The 18,154-nt window shown below is 43.7% G+C and overlaps 1 long non-coding RNA gene across 1 annotated transcript in view; it reads right to left on the reverse strand.

Moving 5' to 3' along the window:
* The window catches only part of LOC307181263, a 33,813-nt gene extending 19,056 nt beyond the window's left edge, over positions 1-14,757 (reverse strand). The window contains exons 1-2 of the long non-coding RNA XR_013826257.1: positions 14,693-14,757; positions 11,531-11,612 (exon numbers count right to left, since the gene is read on the reverse strand). This is a non-coding gene — a long non-coding RNA (uncharacterized lncRNA). The remainder of the gene's footprint in view (positions 1-11,530; positions 11,613-14,692) is intronic.
* Positions 14,758-18,154: the final 3,397 nt, after the last annotated feature.

Genomic DNA, 18,154 nt, shown 5'->3' on the forward strand with positions numbered 1-18,154 from the left:
CGTCCACAATGATGCACTTGGCCAAAAAGGGCGTATGCGTTTTTTCCTGAATATATTCAGGAAAAAACGCATACGCCCTTTTTGGCCAACCAAGCAAGCTTGCAAAGGAAATCTGCACTACAATGAAGTCTCACTTCCCCCCGGTCAAAAGGGCCATCTGAAAAAGGTGTAAAATCCAGAAAGGCAGGACAGGCCATGGAGAACTGGGAGACTTGTTATGCTGATGGGCGGGATGTAAATTGGCAACAGACACTCAGGAGAAGTGTATGGTGTTTCCTGAAACATCTAAAAAACAAAGCAACAGAGCCTAGGGCACTTCCACTTATGGTCCTATAGCTTAGGGAAATTAAAATCAAAAAGACACAGCCACCCCAAAGTTTGGGACGCCTCTGTTTACAAGAACCTCGTTTACAGTACAAGTTCAACATCGCAGAAAGTGAAAAATGGATAAAGAAGTTGTGGTATTTACTTACAAAGCAATATCACTCAGCAATGAAATCTATGTCATCAGGCCCTTAGCATCACAATGAGTGGATTCAGGTATGATGATTCTAACTGAAATAAGTCACACAGAAAAAGAAACATCATAAGATATCAGTAATACACGGAATGTAAACTTGGCTACACAGGAACTGAATTACACAACAGAACAGGGTCTCAAATTTAGAAAACCAACTTATGCTTGCTTAAGTGTAAAGGTGAGTTGGGGTGCTGCATAAAACCAGAGATTGAAATGAGCACAGATAAAGTTCCTTAAGTCAAATATGGAATAGACAAGAGCTACTCCTTGCTCAACGAAATGGACTCAACACCGCATATTAAACGCCTAAGAATGTACCTGACTAGTAAGTATCGTAAAACCTATGGATTGCTATGTCTCCAAAAGAGAATCAAGCATGTGTACAGGGGCATAAACGCAGCAGTGATAGGATTGGAGAGGTTCGGTGAGCAAATGAAGACCCTTTGAAGTCATATTGCATGGTACCCATTCCACGGGTTTCAACTACCCAGGTTTAAGGTATTCTTCCTTCAGCTAAAACATGCATGTGGAACCTACAGTATGATCAACCATGTGATCGGGAGACGTGTTCAAATATGTCTCAGTTTTCCTCCCCTGGTACTCGGGTGCAACATTCCAGATGCTTTACTAACACTCTCCCCACTTGGAGAGTCAGTCCCTTTAACCTCCTGTTTGGCCCAGTTTGCAATTTCTGCGGAAGATGAACAGGAATAGCGAGAACCAATGAGAGGCTAGCTGGAGGTGTCTGGACGGGCAAATTTAACTCTCATTTCCCAACAGGAAGAGGAAATAACCAAAGGCTCAGCGTGCCGTACCGGAACCAGATTAGGGCATGAAGCCATCCTGCGGTGTTGCGGCCAGGTCACAAGAAAGCGAGTTGAAGAAAGGAGCTCAGGGGCACTGTAATTCACAAACCTGCAGAGTTATAAATGACAGCTATCGTCCAAAAATATACTGAAGTAAGGCTGCCAAGAGGACTTGAAAGCGGGGCAGAATTGCAGGAAACCGATTTCAGGAGGTAGACTGGAATTGCATTGAAAGCATAGGAAAAGAGGCAGAACGTCCACAATGATGCACTTGGCCAAAAAGGGCGTATGCGTTTTTTCCTGAATATATTCAGGAAAAAACGCATACGCCCTTTTTGGCCAACCAAGCAAGCTTGCAAAGGAAATCTGCACTACAATGAAGTCTCACTTCCCCCTGGTCAAAAGGGCCATCTGTAAAAAGTGTAAAATCCAGAAAGGCAGGACAGGCCATGGAGAACTGGGAGCCTTGTTATGCTGATGGGCGGGATGTAAATTGCCAACAACCACTCGGGAGAAGTGTATGGTGTTTCCTGAAACATCTAAAAAACAAAGCAACAGAACCTAGGGCACTTCCACTTATGGTCCTATAGCTTAGGGAAATTAAAATCAAAAAGACACAGCCACCCCAAAGTTTCGAACGGCTCTGTTTACAAGAACCTCGTTTACAGTACAAGTTCAACATCGCAGAAAGTGAAAAATGGATAAAGAAGTTGTGGTATTTACTTACAAAGCAATATCACTCAGCAATGAAATCTGTGTCATCAGGCCCTTAGCAGCACAATGAGTGGATTCAGGTATGATGATTCTAACTGAAATAAGTCACACAGAAAAAGAAACATCATAAGATATCAGTAATACACGGAATGTAAACTTGGCTACACAGGAACTGAATTACAGAACAGAACAGGGTCTCAAATTTAGAAAACCAACTTATGCTTGCTTAAGGGGAAAGGTGAGTTGGGGTGCTGCATAAAACCAGAGATTGAAATGAGCACAGATAAAGTTCCTTAAGTCAAATATGGAATAGACAAGAGCTACTCCTTGCTCAACGAGATGGGCTCAACATCGCATATTAAACGCCTAAGAATGTACCTGACTAGTAAGTATATTAAAACCTATGGATTGCTATGTCTCCGAAAGAGAATCAAGCATGTGTACAGGGGCATAAACGCAGCAGTGATAGGATTGGAGAGGTTCGGTGAGCAAATGAAGACCCTTTGAAGTCATATTGCATGGTACCCATTACACGGGTCTTAACTCTCCAGGTTTAAGGTATTCTTCCTTCAGCTAAAACATGCATGTGGAACCCAAGTATGATCAACCATGTGAACGGGAGACGTGTTCAAATATGTCTCAGTTTTCCTCCCCTGGTACTCGGGTGCAACATTCCAGACGCTTTACTAACACTCTCCCCACTTGGAGAGTCAGTCCCTTTAACCTCCTGTTTGGCCCAGTTTGCAATTTCTGCGGAAGATGAACAGGAATAGCGAGAACCAATGAGAGACTAGCTGGAGGTGTCTGGACGGGCAAATTTAACTCTCATTTCCCACCAGGAAGAGGAAATAACCAAAGGCTCAGCATGCCGTGCCGGAACCAGATTAGGGCCTGAAGCCATCCTGCGGTGTTGTGGCCAGGTCACAAGAAAGCAAGTTGAAGAAAGGAGCTCAGGGGCACTGTAATTCACAAACCTGCAGAGTTATAAATGACAGCTATCGTCCAAAAATAGACTGAAGTAAGGCTGCCAAGAGGACTTGAAAGCGGGGCAGAATTGCAGGAAACCGATTTCAGGAGGTAGACTGGAATTGCATTGAAAGCATAGGAAAAGAGGCAGAACGTCCACAATGATGCACTTGGCCAAAAAGGGCGTATGCGTTTTTTCCTGAATATATTCAGGAAAAACCGCATACGCCCTTTTTGGCCAACCAAGCAAGCTTGCAAAGGAAATCTGCACTACAATGAAGTCTCACTTCCCCCCGGTCAAAAGGGCCATCTGAAAAAAGTGTAAAATCCAGAAAGGCAGGACAGGCCATGGAGAACTGGGAGCCTTGTTATGCTGATGGGTGGGATGTAAATTGCCAACAACCACTCGGGAGAAGTGTATGGTGTTTCCTGAAACATCTAAAAAACAAAGCAACAGAGCCTAGGGCACTTCCACTTATGGTCCTATAGCTTAGGGAAATTAAAATGAAAAAGACACAGTCACCCCAAAGTTAGGGACGCGTCCGTTTACAAGAACCTCGTTTACCGTACAAGTTCAATATCACAGAAAGTGAAAAATGGATAAAGAACTTGTGGTACTTACGTACAATGCAGTATCACTCAGCAATGAAATCTATGTCATCAGGCCCGTAGCAGCATAATGAGTGGATTCAGGTACGATGATTCTAACTGAAATAAGACACACAGAAAAAGAAACATCATAAGATATCACTAATACACGGAATGTAAACTTGGCTACACAGGAACTGAATTCCAAAACAGAACAGGGTCTCAAATTTAGAAAACCAACTTATGCTTGCTTAAGGGGAAAGGTGAGTTGGGGTGCTGCATAAAACCAGAGATTGAAATGAGCACAGATAAAGTTCCTTAAGCCAAATATGGAATAGACAAGAGCTACTCCTTGCTCAACGAAATGGACTCAACACCGCATATTAAACGCCTAAGAATGTACCTGACTAGTAAGTATCTTAAAACCTATGGATTGCTATGTCTCCGAAAGAGAATCAAGCATGTGTACAGGGGCATAAACGCAGCAGTGATAGGATTGGAGAGGTTCGGTGAGCAAATGAAGACCCTTTGAAGTCATATTGCATGGTACCCATTCCACGGGTTTCAACTACCCAGGTTTTAGGTATTCTTCCTTCAGCTAAAACATGCATGTGGAACCCAGAGTATGATCAACCATGTGATCGGGAGACGTGTTCAAATATGTCTCAGTTTTCCTTCCCTGGTACTCGGGTGCAACATTCCAGACGCTTTACTAACACTCTCCCCACTTGGAGAGTCAGTGCCTTTAACCTCCTGTTTGGCCCAGTTTGCAATTTCTGCGGAAGATGAACAGGAATAGCGAGAACCAATGAGAGGCTAGCTGGAGGTGTCTGGACGGGCAAATTTAACTCTCATTTCCCAACAGGAAGAGGAAATAACCAAAGGCTCAGCGTGCCGTACCGGAACCAGATTAGGGCCTGAAGCCATCCTGCGGTGTTGCGGCCAGCTCAAAAGAAACCGAGTTGAAGAAAGGAGCTCAGGGGCACTGTAATTCACAAACCTGCAGAGTTATAAATGACAGCTATCGTCCAAAAATAGACTGAAGTAAGGCTGCCAAGAGGACTTGAAAGCGGGGCAGAATTGCAGGAAACCGATTTCAGGAGGTAGACTGGAATTGCATTGAAAGCATAGGAAAAGAGGCAGAACGTCCACAATGATGCACTTGGCCAAAAAGGGCGTATGCGTTTTTTCCTGAATATATTCAGGAAAAAACGCATATGCCATTTTTGGCCAACCAAGCAAGCTTGCAAAGGAAATCTGCACTACAATGAAGTCTCACTTCCCCCCGGTCAAAAGGGCCATCTGAAAAAAGTGTAAAATCCAGAAAGGCAGGACAGGCCATGGAGAACTGGGAGCCTTGTTATGCTGATGGGCGGGATGTAAATTGCCAACAACCACTCGGGAGAAGTGTATGGTGTTTCCTGCAACATCTAAAAAACAAAGCAACAGAACCTAAGGCACTTCCACTTATGGTCCTATAGCTTAGGGAAATTAAAATCAAAGAGACACAGCCACCCCAAAGTTTGGAACGGCTCTGTTTACAAGAACATCGTTTACAGTACAAGTTCAACATCGCAGAAAGTGAAAAATGGATAAAGAAGTTGTGGTATTTACTTACAAAGCAATATCACTCAGCAATGAAATCTGTGTCATCAGGCCCTTAGCAGCACAATGAGTGGATTCAGGTATGATGATTCTAACTGAAATAAGTCACACAGAAAAAGAAACATCATAAGATATCAGTAATACACGGAATGGAAACTTGGCTACACAGGAACTGAATTACAGAACAGAACAGGGTCTCAAATTTAGAAAACCAACTTATTCTTGCTTAAGGGTAAAGGTGAGTTGGGGTGCTGCATAAAACCAGAGATTGAAATGAGCACAGATAAAGTTCCTTAAGCCAAATATGGAATAGACAAGAGCTACTCCTTGCTCAACGAAATGGACTCAACACCCCATATTAAACGCCTAAGAATGTACCTGACTAGTAAGTATCTTAAAACCTATGGATTGCTATGTCTCCGAAAGAGAATCAAGCATGTGTACAGGGGCATAAACGCAGCAGTGATAGGATTGGAGAGGTTCGGTGAGCAAATGAAGACCCTTTGAAGTCATATTGCATGGTACCCATTCCACAGGTTTCAACTACCCAGGTTTAAGGTATTCTTCCTTCAGCTAAAACATGCATGTGGAACCTAGAGTATGATCAACCATGTGATCGGGAGACGTGTTCAAATATGTCTCAGTTTTCCTCCCCTGGTACTCGGGTGCAACATTCCAGACGCTTTACTAACACTCTCCCGACTTGGAGAGTCAGTCCCTTTAACCTCCTGTTTGGCCCAGTTTGCAATTTCTGCGGAAGATGAACAGGAATAGCGAGAACCAATGAGAGGCTAGCTGGAGGTGTCTGGACGGGCAAATTTAACTCTCATTTCCCACCAGGAAGAGGAATTAACCAAAGGCTCAGCATGCCGGGCCGGAACCAGATTAGGGCCTGAAGCCATCCTGCGGTGTTGCGGCCAAGTCACAAGAAAGCGAGTTGAAGAAAGGAGCTCAGGGGCACTGTAATTCACAAACCTGCAGAGTTATAAATGACAGCTATCCTCCAAAAATAGACTGAAGTAAGGCTGCCAAGAGGACTTGAAAGCGGGGCAGAATTGCAGGAAACCGATTTCAGGAGGTAGACTGGAATTGCATTGAAAGCATAGGAAAAGAGGCAGAACGTCCACAATGATGCACTTGGCCAAAAAGGGCGTATGCGTTTTTTCCTGAATATAATCAGGAAAAAACGCATACGCCCTTTTTGGCCAACCAAGCAAGCTTGCAAAGGAAATCTGCACTACAATGAAGTCTCACTTCCCCCCGGTCAAAAGGGCCATCTGAAAAAAGTGTAAAATCCAGAAAGGCAACAGGCCATTGAGAACTGGGAGCTTTGTTATGCTGATGGGCGGGATGTAAATTGCCAACAGACACTCGGGAGAAGTGTATGGTGTTTCCTGAAACATCTAAAAAACAAAGCAACAGAGCCTAGGGCACTTCCACTTATGGTCCTATAGCTTAGGGAAATTAAAATAAAAAAGACACAGCCACCCCAAAGTTTGGAACGGCTCTGTTTACAAGAACCTCGTTGACAGTACAAGTTCAACATCGCAGAAAGTGAAAAATGGATAAAGAACTTGTGGTACTTACGTACAATGCAGTATCACTCAGCAATGAAATCTATGTCATCAGGCCCGTAGCAGCATAATGAGTAGATTCAGGTACGATGATTCTAACTGAAATAAGTCACACAGAAAAAAAACATCATAAGATATCACTAATACACGGAATCTAAACTTGGCTACACAAGAACTGAATTCCAAAACAGAACAGGTTCTCAAATTTAGAAAACCAACTTATGCTTGCTTAAGGGGAAAGTTGAGTTGGGTTGCTGCATAAAACCAGAGATTGAAATGAGCACAGATAAAGTTCCTTAAGCCAAATATGGAATAGACAAGAGCTACTCCTTGCTCAACGAAATGGACTCAACACCCCATATTAAACGCCTAAGAATGTACCTGACTAGTAAGTATCTTAAAACCTATGGATTGCTATGTCTCCGAAAGAGAATCAAGCATGTGTACAGGGGCATAAACGCAGCAGTGATAGGATTGGAGAGGTTCGGTGAGCAAATGAAGACCCTTTGAAGTCATATTGCATGGTACCCATTCCACAGGTTTCAACTACCCAGGTTTAAGGTATTCTTCCTTCAGCTGAAACATGCATGTGGAACCTAGAGTATGATCAACCTTGTGATCGGGAGACGTGTTCAAATATGTCTCAGTTTTCCTCCCCTGGAACTCGGGTGCAACATTCCAGACGCTTTACTAACACTCTCCCCCCTTGGAGAGTCAGTCCCTTTAACCTCCTGTTTGGCCCAGTTTGCAATTTCTGCGGAAGATGAACAGGAATAGCGAGAACCAATGAGAGGCTAGCTGGAGGTGTCTGGACGGGCAAATTTAACTCTCATTTCCCACCAGGAAGAGGAATTAACCAAAGGCTCAGCGTGCCGTGCCGGAACCAGATTAGGGCCTGAAGCCATCCTGCGGTGTTGCGGCCAGGTCACAAGAAAGCGAGTTGAAGAAAGGAGCTCAGGGGCACTGTAATTCACAAACCTGCAGAGTTATAAATGACAGCTATCGTCGAAAAATAGACTGAAGTAAGGCTGCCAAGAGGACTTGAAAGCGGGGCAGAATTGCAGGAAACCGATTTCAGGAGGTAGACTGGAATTGCATTGAAAGCATAGGAAAAGAGGCAGAACGTCCACAATGATGCACTTGGCCAAAAAGGGCGTATGCGTTTTTTCCTGAATATATTCAGGAAAAAACGCATAAGCCCTTTTTGGCCAACCAAGCAAGCTTGCAAAGGAAATCTGCACTACAATGAAGTCTCACTTCCCCCCGTCAAAAGGGCCATCTGAAAAAAGTGTAAAATCCAGAAAGGCAGGACAGGCCATGGAGAACTGGGAGCCTTGTTATGCTGATGGGCGGGATGTAAATTGCCAACAACCACTCGGGAGAAGTGTATGGTGTTTCCTGAAACATCTAAAAAACAAAGCAACAGAACCTAGGGCACTTCCACTTATGGTCCTATAGCTTAGGGAAATTAAAATCAAAAAGACACAGCCACCCCAAAGTTTGGAACGGCTCTGTTTACAAGAACCTCGTTTACAGTACAAGTTCAACATCGCAGAAAGTGAAAAATGGATAAAGAAGTTGTGGTATTTACTTACAAAGCAATATCACTCAGCAATGAAATCTGTGTCATCAGGCCCTTAGCAGCACAATGAGTGGATTCAGGTATGATGATTCTAACTGAAATAAGTCACACAGAAAAAGAAACATCATAAGATATCAGTAATACACGTAATGTAAACTTGGCTACACAGGAACTGAATTACAGAACAGAACAGGGTCTTAAATTTAGAAAACCAACTTATGCTTGCTTAAGGGGAAAGGTGAGTTGGGGTGCTGCATAAAACCAGAGATTGAAATCAGCACAGATAAAGTTCCTTAAGCCAAATATGGAATAGACAAGAGCTACTCCTTGCTCAACGAAATGGACTCAACACCGCATATTAAACGCCTAAGAATGTACCTGACTAGTAAGTATCTTAAAACCTATAGATTGCTATGTCTCCGAAAGAGAATCAAGCATGTGTACAGGGGCATAAACGCAGCAGTGATAGGATTGGAGAGGTTCAGTGAGCAAATGAAGACCCTTTGAAGTCATATTGCATGGTACCCATTCCACGGGTTTCAGCTACCCAGATTTTAGGTATTCTTCCTTCAGCTAAAACATGCATGTGGAACCCAGAGTATGATCAACCATGTGATCGGGAGATGTGTTGAAATATGTCTCAGTTTTCCTCCCCTGGTACTCGGGTGCAACATTCCAGACGCTTTACTAACACTCTCCCCACTTGGAGAGTCAGCGCCTTTAACCTCCTGTTTGGCCCAGTTTGCAATTTCTGCGGAAGATGAACAGGAATAGCTAGAACCAATGAGAGGCTAGCTGGAGGTGTCTGGACGGGCAAATTTAACTCTCATTTCCCACCAGGAGGAGGAAATAACCAAAGGCTCAGCGTGCCGTACCGGAACCAGATTAGGGCCTGAAGCCATCCTGCGGTGTTGCGGCCAGCTCAAAAGAAAGCGAGTTGAAGGAAGGAGCTCAGGGGCACTGTAATTCACAAACCTGCAGAGTTATAAATGACAGCTATCGTCCAAAAATAGACTGAAGTAAGGCTGCCAAGAGGACTTGAAAGCCGGGCAGAATTGCAGGAAACCGATTTCAGGAGGTAGACTGGAATTGCATTGAAAGCATAGGAAAAGAGGCAGAACGTCCACAATGATGCACTTGGCCAAAAAGGGCGTATGCGTTTTTTCCTGAATATATTCAGGAAAAAACGCATACGCCCTTTTTGGCCAACCAAGCAAGCTTGCAAAGGAAATCTGCACTACAATGAAGTCTCACTTCCCCCCGGTCAAAAGGGCCATCTGAAAAAAGTGTAAAATCCAGAAAGGCAGGACAGGCCATGGAGAACTGGCAGCCTTGTTATGCTGATGGGCGGGATGTAAATTGCCAACAACCACTCGGGTGAAGTGTATGGTGTTTCCTGAAACATCTAAAAAACAAAGCAACAGAACCTAGGGCACTTCCACTTATGGTTCTATTGCTTAGGGAAATTAAAATCAAAAAGACACAGCCACCCCAAAGTTTGGAATGGCTCTGTTTACAAGAACCTCGTTTACAGTACAAGTTCAACATCGCAGAAAGTGAAAAATGGATAAAGAAGTTGTGGTATTTACTTACAAAACAATATCACTCAGCAATGAAATCTGTGTCATCAGGCCCTCAGCAGCACAATGAGTGGATTCAGGTATGATGATTCTAACTGAAATAAGTCACACAGAAAAAGAAACATCATAAGATATCAGTAATACACGGAATGTAAACTTGGCTACAGAGGAACGGAATTACAGAACAGAACAGGGTCTCAAATTTAGAAAACTAACTTATGCTTGCTTAAGGGTAAAGGTGAGTTGGGGTGCTGCATAAAACCAGAGATTGAAATGAGCACAGATAAAGTTCCTTAAGCCAAATATGGAATAGACAAGAGCTACTCCTTGCTCAACGAAATGGACTCAACACCGCATATTAAACGCCTAAGAATGTACCTGACTAGTAAGTATCTTAAAACCTATAGATTGCTATGTCTCCGAAAGAGTATCAAGCATGTGTACAGGGGCATAAACGCAGCAGTGATAGGATTGGAGAGGTTCGGTGAGCAAATGAAGACCCTTTGAAGTCATATTGCATGGTACCCATTCCACGGGTTTCAACTACCCAGGTTTTAGGTATTCTTCCTTCAGCTAAAACATGCATGTGGAAAACAGAGTATGATCAACCATGTGATCGGGAGACGTGTTCAAATATGTCTCAGTTTTCCTCCCCTGGTACTCGGGTGCAACATTCCAGACGCTTTACTAACACTCTCCCCACTTGGAGAGTCAGCGTCTTTAACCTCCTGTTTGGCACAGTTTGCAATTTCTGCGGAACATGAACAGGAATAGCGAGAACCAATGAGAGGCTAGCTGGAGGTGTCTGGACGGGCAAATTTAACTCTCATTTCCAACCAGGAGGAGGAAATAACCAAAGGCTCAGCGTGCCGTGCCAGAACCAGATTAGGGCCTGAAGCCATCCTGCGGTGTTGCGGCCAGGTCACAAGAAAGCGAGTTGAAGAAAGGAGCTCAGGGGCACTGTAATTCACAAACCTGCAGAGTTATAAATGACAGCTATCGTCCAAAAATAGACTGAAGTAAGGCTGCCAAGAGGACTTGAAAGCGGGGCAGAATTGCAGGAAACCGATTTCATGAGGTAGACTGAAATTGCATTGAAAGCATAGGAAAAGAGGCAGAACGTCCACAATGATGCACTTGACCAAAAAGGGCGTATGCGTTTTTTCCTGAATATATTCAGGAAAAAACGCATACGCCCTTTTTGGCCAACCAAGCAAGCTTGCAAAGGAAATCTGCACTACAATGAAGTCTCACTTCCCCCCCCGCCCCGGTCAAAGGGCCATCTGAAAGAAGTGTAAAATCCAGAAAGGCAGGACAGGCCATGGAGAACTGGGAGCCTTGTTATGGGGATGGGCGGGATGTAAATTGCCAACAGACACTTGGGAGAAGTGTATGGTGTTTCCTGAAACATCTAAAAAACAAAGCAACAGAGCCTAGGGCACTTCCACTTATGGTCCTATAGCTTAGGGAAATTAAAATCAAAAAGACACAGCCACCCCAAAGTTTGGGACGCCTCTGTTTACAAGAACCTCGTTTACAGTACAAGTTCAACATCGCAGAAAGTGAAAAATGGATAAAGAAGTTGTGGTATTTACTTAAAAAGCAATATCACTCAGCAATGAAATCTGTGTCATCAGGCCCTTAGCAGCACAATGAGTGGATTCAGGTATGATGATTCTAACTGAAATAAGTCACACAGAAAAAGAAACATCATAAGATATCAGTAATACACGGAATGTAAACTTGGCTACACAGGAACTGAATTACAGAACAGAACAGGGTCTCAAATTTCGAAAACCAACTTATGCTTGCTTAAGGGGAAAGGTGAGTTGGGGTGCTGCATAAAACCAGAGATTGAAATGAGCACAGATAAAGTTCCTTAAGCCAAATATGGAATAGACAAGAGCTACTCCTTGCTCAACGAAATGGACTCAACACCGCATATTAAACGCCTAAGAATGTACCTGACTAGTAAGTATCTTAAAACCTATGGATTGCTATGTCTCCAAAAGAGAATCAAGCATGTGTACAGGGGCATAAACGCAGCAGTGATAGGATTGGAGAGGTTCGGTGAGCAAATGAAGACCCTTTGAAGTCATATTGCATGGTACCCATTCCACGGGTTTCAACTACCCAGGTTTTAGGTATTCTTCCTTCAGCTAAAACATGCATGTGGAACCCAGAGTATGATCAACCATGTGATCGGGAGACGTGTTCAAATATGTCTCAGTTTTCCTCCCCTGGTACTCGGGTGCAACATTCCAGACGCTTTACTAACACTCTCCCCACTTGGAGAGTCAGCGCCTTTAACCTCCTGTTTGGCCCAGTTTGCAATTTCTGCGGAAGATGAACAGGAATAGCGAGAACCAATGAGAGACTAGCTGGAGGTGTCTGGACGGGCAAATTTAACTCTCATTTCCCACCAGGAAGAGGAAATAACCAAAGGCTCAGCGTGCCGTACCGGAACCAGATTAGGGCCTGAAGCCATCCTGCGGTATTGCGGCCAGCTCAAAAGAAAGCGAGTTGAAGAAAGGAGCTCAGGGGCACTGTAATTCACAAACCTGCAGAGTAATAAATGACAGCTATCGTCCAAAAATAGACTGAAGTAAGGCTGCCAAGAGGACTTGAAAGCGGGGCAGAATTGCAAGAAACCGATTTCAGGAGGTAGACTGGAATTGCATTGAAAGCATAGGAAAAGAGGCAGAACGTCCACAATGATGCACTTGGCTAGAAAGGGCGTATGCGTTTTTTCCTGAATATATTCAGGAAAAAACGCATACGCCCTTTTTGGCCAACCAAGCAAGCTTGCAAAGGAAATCTGCACTACAATGAAGTCTCACTTCCCCCCGGTCAAAAGGGCCATCTGAAAAAAGTGTAAAATCCAGAAAGGCAGGACAGGCCATGGAGAACTGGGAGCCTTGTTATGCTGATGGGCGGGATGTAAATTGCCAACAACCACTCGGGAGAAGTGTATGGTGTTTCCTGAAACATCTAAAAAACAAAGCAACAGAACCTAGGGCACTTCCACTTATGGTCCTATAGCTTAGGGAAATTAAAATCAAAAAGACACAGCCACCCCAAAGTTTGGAACGGCTCTGTTTACAAGAACCTCGTTTACAGTACAAGTTCAACATCGCAGAAAGTGAAAAATGGATAAAGAAGTTGTGGTATTTACTTACAAAACAATATCACTCAGCAATGAAATCTGTGTCATCAGGCCCTCAGCAGCACAATGAGTGGATTCAGGTATGATGATTCTAACTGAAATAAGTCACACAGAAAAAGAAACATCATAAGATATCAGTAATACACGGAATGTAAACTTGGCTACACAGGAACTGAATTACAGAACAGAACAGGGTCTCAAATTTAGAAAACCAACTTATGCTTGCTTAAGGGTAAAGGTGAGTTGGGGTGCTGCATAAAACCAGAGATTGAAATGAGCACAGATAAAGTTCCTTAAGCCAAATATGGAATAGACAAGAGCTACTCCTTGCTCAACGAAATGGACTCAACACCGCATATTAAACGCCTAAGAATGTACCTGACTAGTAAGTATCTTAAAACCTATAGATTGCTATGTCTCCGAAAGAGAATCAAGCATGTGTACAGGGGCATAAACGCAGCAGTGATAGGATTGGAGAGGTTCGGTGAGCAAATGAAGACCCTTTGAAGTCATATTGCATGGTACCCATTCCACGGGTTTCAACTACCCAGGTTTTAGGTATTCTTCCTTCAGCTAAAACATGCATGTGGAACCCAGAGTATGATCAACCATGTGATCGGGAGACATGTTCAAATATGTCTCAGTTTTCCTCCCCTGGTACTCGGGTGCAACATTCCAGACGCTTTACTAACACTCTCCCCACTTGGAGAGTCAGCGCCTTTAACCTCCTGTTTGGCACAGTTTGCAATTTCTGCGGAACATGAACAGGAATAGCGAGAACCAATGAGAGGCTAGCTGGAGGTGTCTGGACGGGCAAATTTAACTCTCATTTCCCACCAGGAGGAGGAAATAACCAAAGGCTCAGCGTGCCGTGCCGGAACCAGATTAGGGCCTGAAGCCATCCTGCGGTGTTGCGGCCAGGTCACAAGAAAGCAAGTTGAAGAAAGGAGCTCAGGGGCACTGTAATTCACAAACCTGCAGAGTTATAAATGACAGCTATCGTCCAAAAATAGACTGAAGTAAGGCTGCCAAGAGGACTTGAAAGCGGGGCAGAATTGCAGGAAACCGATTTCATTAGGTAGACTGAAATTGCATTGAAAGCATAGGAAAAGAGGCAGAACGTCCACAATGATGCACTTGACCAAAAAGGGCATATGCGTTTTTTCCTGAATATATTCAGGAAAAAACGCATACGCCCTTTTTGGCCAACCAAGCAAGCTTGCAAAGGAAATCTGCACTACAATGAAGTCTCACTTCCCCCCCCAGGTCAAAGGGCCATCTGAAAAAAGTGTAAAATCCAGAAAGGCAGGACAGGCCATGGAGAACTGGGAGCCTTGTTATGGTGATGGGCGGGATGTAAATTGCCAACAGACACTTGGGAGAAGTGTATGGTGTTTCCTGAAACATCTAAAAAACAAAGCAACAGAGCCTAGGGCACTTCCACTTATGGTCCTATAGCTTAGGGAAATTAAAATCAAAAAGACACAGCCACCCCAAAGTTTGGGACGCCTCTGTTTACAAGAACCTCGTTTACAGTACAAGTTCAACATCGCAGAAAGTGAAAAATGGATAAAGAAGTTGTGGTATTTACTTAAAAAGCAATATCACTCAGCAATGAAATCTGTGTCATCAGGCCCTTAGCAGCACAATGAGTGGATTCAGGTATGATGATTCTAACTGAAATAAGTCACACAGAAAAAGAAACATCATAAGATATCAGTAATACACGGAATGTAAACTTGGCTACACAGGAACTGAATTACAGAACAGAACAGGGTCTCAAATTTCGAAAACCAACTTATGCTTGCTTAAGGGGAAAGGTGAGTTGGGGTGCTGCATAAAACCAGAGATTGAAATGAGCACAGATAAAGTTCCTTAAGCCAAATATGGAATAGACAAGAGCTACTCCTTGCTCAACGAAATGGACTCAACACCGCATATTAAACGCCAAAGAATGTACCTGACTAGTAAGTATCTTAAAACCTATGGATTGCTATGTCTCCAAAAGAGATTCAAGCATGTGTACAGGGGCATAAACGCAGCAGTGATAGGATTGGAGAGGTTCGGTGAGCAAATGAAGACCCTTTGAAGTCATATTGCATGGTACCCATTCCACGGGTTTCAACTACCCAGGTTTTAGGTATTCTTCCTTCAGCTAAAACATGCATGTGGAACCCAGAGTATGATCAACCATGTGATCGGGAGACGTGTTCAAATATGTCTCAGTTTTCCTCCCCTGGTACTCGGGTGCAACATTCCAGACGCTTTACTAACACTCTCCCCACTTGGAGAGTCAGCGCCTTGAACCTCCTGTTTGGCCCAGTTTGCAATTTCTGCGGAAGATGAACAGGAATAGCGAGAACCAATGAGAGACTAGCTGGAGGTGTCTGGACGGGCAAATTTAACTCTCATTTCCCACCAGGAAGAGGAAATAACCAAAGGCTCAGCGTGCCATACCGGAACCAGATTAGGGCCTGAAGCCATCCTGCGGTATTGCGGCCAGCTCAAAAGAAAGCGAGTTGAAGAAAGGAGCTCAGGGGCACTGTAATTCACAAACCTGCAGAGTAATAAATGACAGCTATCGTCCAAAAATAGACTGAAGTAAGGCTGCCAAGAGGACTTGAAAGCGGGGCAGAATTGCAGGAAACCGATTTCAGGAGGTAGACTGGAATTGCATTGAAAGCATAGGAAAAGAGGCAGAACGTCCACAATGATGCACTTGGCCAAAAAGGGCGTATGCGTTTTTTCCTGAATATATTCAGGAAAAAACGCATACGCCCTTTTTGGCCAACCAAGCAAGCTTGCAAAGGAAATCTGCACTACAATGAAGTCTCACTTCCCCCCGGTCAAAAGGGCCATCTGAAAAAAGTGTAAAATCCAGAAAGGCAGGACAGGCCATGGAGAACTGGGAGCCTTGTTATGCTGATGGGCGGGATGTAAATTGCCAACAACCACTCGGGAGAAGTGTATGGTGTTTCCTGAAACATCTAAAAAACAAAGCAACAGAACCTAGGGCACTTCCACTTATGGTCCTATAGCTTAGGGAAATTAAAATCAAAAAGACACAGCCACCCCAAAGTTTGGCACGGCTCTGTTTACAAGAACCTCGTTTACAGTACAAGTTCAACATCGCAGAAAGTGAAAAATGGATAAAGAAGTTGTGGTATTTACTTACAAAGCAATATCACTCAGCAATGAAATCTGTGTCATCAGGCCCTTAGCAGCACAATGAGTGGATTCAGGTATGATGATTCTAACTGAAATAAGTCACACAGAAAAAGAAACATCATAAGATATCAGTAATACACGGAATGTAAACTTGGCTACACAGGAACTGAATTACAGAACAGAACAGGGTCTCAAATTTAGAAAACCACCTTATTCTTCCTTAAGGGTAAAGGTGAGTTGGGGTGCTGCATAAAACCAGAGATTGAAATGAGCACAGATAAAGTTCCTTAAGCCAAATATGGAATAGACAAGAGCTACTCCTTGCTCAACGAAATGGACTCAACACCCCATATTAAACGCCTAAGAATGTACCTGACTAGTAAGTATCTTAAAACCTATGGATTGCTATGTCTCCGAAAGAGAATCAATCATGTGTACAGGGGCATAAACGCAGCAGTGATAGGATTGCAGAGGTCGGTGAGCAAATGAAGACCCTTTGAAGTCATATTGCATGGTACCCATTCCACGGGTTTCAACTACCCAGGTTTTAGGTATTCTTCCTTCAGCTAAAACATGCATGTGGAACCCAAGTATGATCAACCATGTGATCGGGAGACGTGTTCAAATATGTCTCAGTTTTCCTCCCCTGGTACTCGGGTGCAACATTCCAGACGCTTTACTAACACTCTCCCCACTTGGAGAGTCCGCGCCTTTAACCTCCTGTTTGGCCCAGTTTGCAATTTCTGCGGAAGATGAACAGGAATAGCGAGAACCAATGAGAGGCTAGCTGGAGGTGTCTGGACGGGCAAATTTAACTCTCATTTCCCACCAGGAAGAGGAAATAACCAAAGGCTCAGCGTGCCGTACCGGAACCAGATTAGGGCCTGAAGCCATCCTGCGGTATTGCGGCCAGCTCAAAAGAAAGCGAGTTGAAGAAAGGAGCTCAGGGGCACTGTAATTCACAAACCTGCAGAGTAATAAATGACAGCTATCGTCCAAAAATAGACTGAAGTAAGGCTGCCAAGAGGACTTGAAAGCGGGGCAGAATTGCAGGAAACCGATTTCAGGAGGTAGACTGGAATTGCATTGAAAGCATAGGAAAAGAGGCAGAACGTCCACAATGATGCACTTGGCCAAAAAGGGCGTATGCGTTTTTTCCTGAATATATTCAGGAAAAAACGCATACGCCCTTTTTGGCCAACCAAGCAAGCTTGCAAAGGAAATCTGCACTACAATGAAGTCTCACTTCCCCCCGGTCAAAAGGGCCATCTGAAAAAAGTGTAAAATCCAGAAAGGCAGGACAGGCCATGGAGAACTGGGAGCCTTGTTATGCTGATGGGCGGGATGTAAATTGCCAACAACCACTCGGGAGAAGTGTATGGTGTTTCCTGAAACATCTAAAAAACAAAGCAACAGAACCTAGGGCACTTCCACTTATGGTTCTATAGCTTAGGGAAATTAAAATCAAAAAGACACAGCCACCCCAAAGTTTGGAACGGCTCTGTTTACAAGAACCTCGTTTACAGTACAAGTTCAACATCGCAGAAAGTGAAAAATGGATAAAGAAGTTGTGGTATTTACTTACAAAGCAATATCACTCAGCAATGAAATCTGTGTCATCTGGCCCTTAGCAGCACAATGAGTGGATTCAGGTATGATGATTCTAACTGAAATAAGTCACACAGAAAAAGAAACATCATAAGATATCAGTAATACACGGAATGTAAACTTGGCTACACAGGAACTGAATTACAGAACAGAACAGGGTCTCAAATTTAGAAAACCAACTTATGCTTGCTTAAGGTGAAAGGTGAGTTGGGGTGCTGCATAAAACCAGAGATCGAAATGAGCACAGATAAAGTTCCTTAAGCCAAATATGGAATAG

Source organism: Stenella coeruleoalba, assembly GCF_951394435.1.
Source record: "Stenella coeruleoalba genome assembly, contig: scaffold_447, whole genome shotgun sequence".
NCBI lineage: Eukaryota > Metazoa > Chordata > Mammalia > Artiodactyla > Delphinidae > Stenella > Stenella coeruleoalba.